Here is a 4203-nt window from a genome sequence, read left to right as displayed (position 1 = left end):
ACTAAAAGAATTTTGAAGCTCCAGGAGGCTGGGAGGCCTGACTCTGCCCTCAGAGAAAACACCAGGCAGGAGAGGAGGCCTCGGCAGGATGCAGGGGTTACAGACACTGTGTGACATTTCTTCATTCTTTCCCAGTTTCTCCTGCCCATAAGACCTACAAAACAACTCTGACTCAGTACCTGCTAGATCTTCGGCCCCAGCTGGCTGACTCAACACATTTCTATTAACTTTTAAATGTTTCTTTTGGCTGCATGATTCATCTTTAACACACAGGCGTTTCTCCTTGTTGACCTGCATCTCTTGGTGGGAAAGTGGGCGGTTGCATAGATCCAAGGGTCGCTCTGTGACTGCCATCAGGGCTGCATTAGCCCTTTGGCAGTGTTGTGACACACTTTGGTCAAACTGGACTTTACAGTTTTCTTTACAGTCTTCATATAAGACTTCTTGGCTCAGCTCAGTGCTGGGGGCCTCAGTGGACTGAGAGCTGTGGTGACTCTTTTGGTTGGGCTCTTCAGCCTCATTAGCTGGGATCTCTTGTGGCTTGGGTTGGTTCACAGTGGCTGATGCAGTGCCGTGGTTTGGAAATTGAGATGGATTAGAGAGTTCAGCAGCAGAGTTAAAGGTGCTTCTCCCTTCACAGCTCCTTTGTCGACATCCTTTTGATGTTTTAGCAGGAATAAACACAGGAAAGGAGCGCTCTTTCTGTACGGAGAAGAACTCATTAGGAGTTTATTATTGCATGCTGTGAGAGTTGCTATACAAAAGATACATTATTCCAAAGCGTTTTACCAATGTTGTTGTTTGTAAATCCATCCCAAGAGGATCACTCATTTTTTCCATGAAATCATCAATCATCAGAGGGTTTGCTGGCCCCGATCCTTCAAACAAAAGCAAACTTTAAATATGAAATAACATTTACATAATCATTAACTTAAAATGATAAAATCATGCATATGCTACTATTGCATCATTAGTTCATTAGCAAAGTGTTTATGCTTTTGTAAATCCTGACAGCATAATGCAGACTGTATTTATATGATCCCTTTTATCTTTCTGTCAGAGAGGTAAACAAAGATTGTTGGATAAGGTGATTTAAGATTTAACAACCTTATCTATCTTTTGAAATTCTTAAATATTTTATTTGCTGATTTATTTAAATGCTTTTTTTAATGATCTGTTGAATCTATTATTATTGATTCCCAATGCTATTTAGCTCCAATCCCAACACCTTTATTTTGTGCAATCATCAACACCTGTGTAGTGCATTTGGTATGAAGTGAGCCAGTGTGTCTTTTCCAAGTTTTTTAGCATATTGCTCGTCCGCTCTGACAAAGTCATATCCCAGTTTCGGAGTTTTGGGTTGGGCAGCACTGTTTTAGGAGGAGTTGGATAGAAGACCTGGTTCTCTCCCTTCAGTGGCTTTGCATGCTGGAACAAAATTTCATACATTTAGAACAGAATTTCAACAGTTTGATCACCTCATACACTATGATATGTTAGCACTCACATCCAGGAAGCCACGTTCACCAGTCCACATTACAGCTTTCTTACTGTTCTTAACTGGAGACTCCAAGATTTCATGTCTAAATGGACTACCTGTAGAAGGGAATCCAAACATTTAAGAATTAGCCAAATCCAAATTCTTCATCTTTACATGCTGCTTGCTGACTCACCAATAGTTTTGCTCATTAGAGTCACATCTGGGGCTCTGTTTGGGATGAGGGTGCTGGGGAAAGGTTTGGAAGCAGCTCTGACTCCTGTTTCAGGATTATCTGGAGAGCAAAATGATGGGAACATTGCAAACTGGGAGATGTGGGATGAAAAGGGATGCTGCTTTGGAGTTGCAACCTTGACCATTTTTTCCCTGTTGGAGGTATGAGAAAAATATAATCTGATCAGGTGATTCAAAGTTTGCTGCACTGGTTGTTTTGAGTACTGTAAAACTAAAGAAGAGAACTTTATATCTTTTGATGTCTTTACAGAAGAAGTTTCTCACCCCATATTTACATCAGTTGGCTTTGGGATGCTGAAAAAGCAGATATAATGTTTACCATCAAAAAATATAATCTTATTTATTTTCACAGGAGTGTATCTTAGCAGCAATGATGAGTTAAAACAGGTTACTCACATCTGGTCATTCAGACGAACTTTGCTCCTCTTTTTCCAAGTACTATGATAATAATGTTGACTGTTGACAGCCCTATGAGAAATTAAAATCAAATGTTTAATTCTGATTCTATCCTTGAGTTTCTGTACACTTTTTGTTTTACACATACTTTGGTTTGACAGCCCCTCCGTAGCCAAAGGGATGATTCAAATCAGATGCATTGCAGTGGATTGGTGGGGACTTTAGATCCATCTGGTTACTCTAATTTATAATAAATGACAATTAACCGAATGCAGAACAATATGCAATAAAACAACATGAAGGGGATAGTCGATGAATAGGAGGAATGGCAAATCTGTGCAGAAACAGAATCTGCTGATTTGTCTCATGGTTTCCTTGTAAATGTAATTTTTCAGGAGTGTTAAATCATATGATAATACCAACTCAAAGAATATTAATTTCTTAAGTTTTTTCTTATGCCAACCATCTTGGGGTAAAAAAAAAATCATACCATCTCTACAGCATTACTAGTTGTAGGTAGGATTATTACCAATATGGATTAAAAAAAAAACAATCCTGAATTATGAAACAAAGTTTAAATTACCCATCGTGTTCACTCACCTGTCTAGTGATCAAGAGGAAGAATGTTGAGATAGATATCTTCACCCACTTGCCAAAAACAAGATCTAGGTTAATGTCCTCTATTGTCCTGATGCAGGAAGTATAATCAGTATTCCAGTCCCCAAAACTCAAAAGAGAGGAAGCACTGAGACTTCTGTAGACAGGACAGAACAGGACTCCCTCCTATTCAGTGAAGTGAAGCAGTGAAGTGGGTTTGGATTCCTGGGACAGCCAGAGTTACAGCAAACAAAAGGATCAGAGTGAGTGACACCCAATCCAGCCCACAGCGCACACAGAGCAGGGGTGTGCTCTTAAACCTTCACATCAAAATGAAGATTGAGCAAATATCAACTGAATTTTTAAAAACACATTGTTCATTCTTTTAAAGGAACAAATATGAGTCAAACTGTGTTAAAAATTCAAACTAAATCAATGTTCTCATATCTAGAGTTCAATCACTGCTTTGGATAACAACCATCCTGTCATCATGTTTGCATAATCTGATAATATTACACCTTCATAGTTTGGTGAACTCATTCAGCTAAGCATGGGGTAAAATGAAAATCAAGATGGGTTTGGCCTGCTTGTGCTGACACCAGATACAAGCTGTGTGAGTCTGTCCTTGTGTTTGTAGGGTTTGGTAACAGGATCAGGTTTCATTGTCTCCATTCCTGTGTAAGATGGAAACAAATGACTTTATGACTTGACCAAAGCTGCAGTACCAATTTCTCTCTGAGAATATTCAGCTCTTAAGCTGTTTTCAGTATTGTGTGCTTTGTTTCAAGGGAAACCTTTCCTGTGAATGTGGTGGACGGTTAGACATGCACTGTCCATGGTGCTAGTGCCCTGTCATGACTACATGAATAAGGTTTGGATTTTCCCTCTACAAAACTCTGATGAACAGGACTCGTGATCTGAATAGATGTGACAACAGCATTGTTTAAGACTGATATGCGGTGAGTCTTTGTGGCAAACCTCTTGCTCAGTGTGGTTGTGTAGGTTTGAATGATACAACGCAGGCGCAGAGTGGAGAGACTGAGGTGGCTGACATCTGTCAGTGAAATAAGTTTTTGCAGGTGATATTTCCACCTATTTTCAAGTTGAAATCAAGTTAAATTTATAATCCATCTGGAACCAAATTTCTATACTTGTACCTTTATGTGAGCTATCATGGCATCCTATTTATTCCAAATAAATTACAATCTTGAGAGCCTCTTGAACTAGATGGAATCCTCGGCCTGGTCCTCATTCTTTTAATAATCAATAACCTGAGAACTGTATCTAAGAACAAGTTCCCGATCAGCACACAGCCAAGACTTATTGCAGCTGCCTCCCCTTGGACATGACATGGACTGCTTTCCAAGCAGCAAGGTTTGCCTTGTTTGTTGGCCCTCACAGGACCCATATTCTGCATCTTGCGTTTTAATTGGGATTCCCAGGAGACCTTGTCCAAAGTCTCAGCCCAAGTCTTATCA

The 4203-nt window shown here is 39.7% G+C and overlaps 1 long non-coding RNA gene across 1 annotated transcript; it reads right to left on the bottom strand.

Moving 5' to 3' along the window:
• Positions 1 to 2136: 2136 nt before the first annotated feature.
• LOC141800434 (uncharacterized) lies at positions 2137 to 2825 on the bottom strand. The gene is made up of 3 exons (XR_012599337.1): positions 2729 to 2825; positions 2277 to 2368; positions 2137 to 2200 (listed from the first exon to the last, which is right to left on the bottom strand). It is a non-coding gene; the product is annotated as an uncharacterized LOC141800434 (long non-coding RNA).
• Between the last annotated feature and the right edge of the window lie 1378 nt (positions 2826 to 4203).

The sequence above is a fragment of the Halichoeres trimaculatus genome, unplaced genomic scaffold (assembly GCF_033239565.1).
Source record: "Halichoeres trimaculatus isolate MK-OKI-2021-1 unplaced genomic scaffold, fHalTri1.1 fHalTri1_scaffold_12, whole genome shotgun sequence".
Lineage (NCBI taxonomy): Eukaryota > Metazoa > Chordata > Actinopteri > Labriformes > Labridae > Halichoeres > Halichoeres trimaculatus.
The sequence above is the reverse complement of the archived record's forward strand: the minus strand, read 5'-3'. Positions and strand labels throughout refer to the sequence as shown.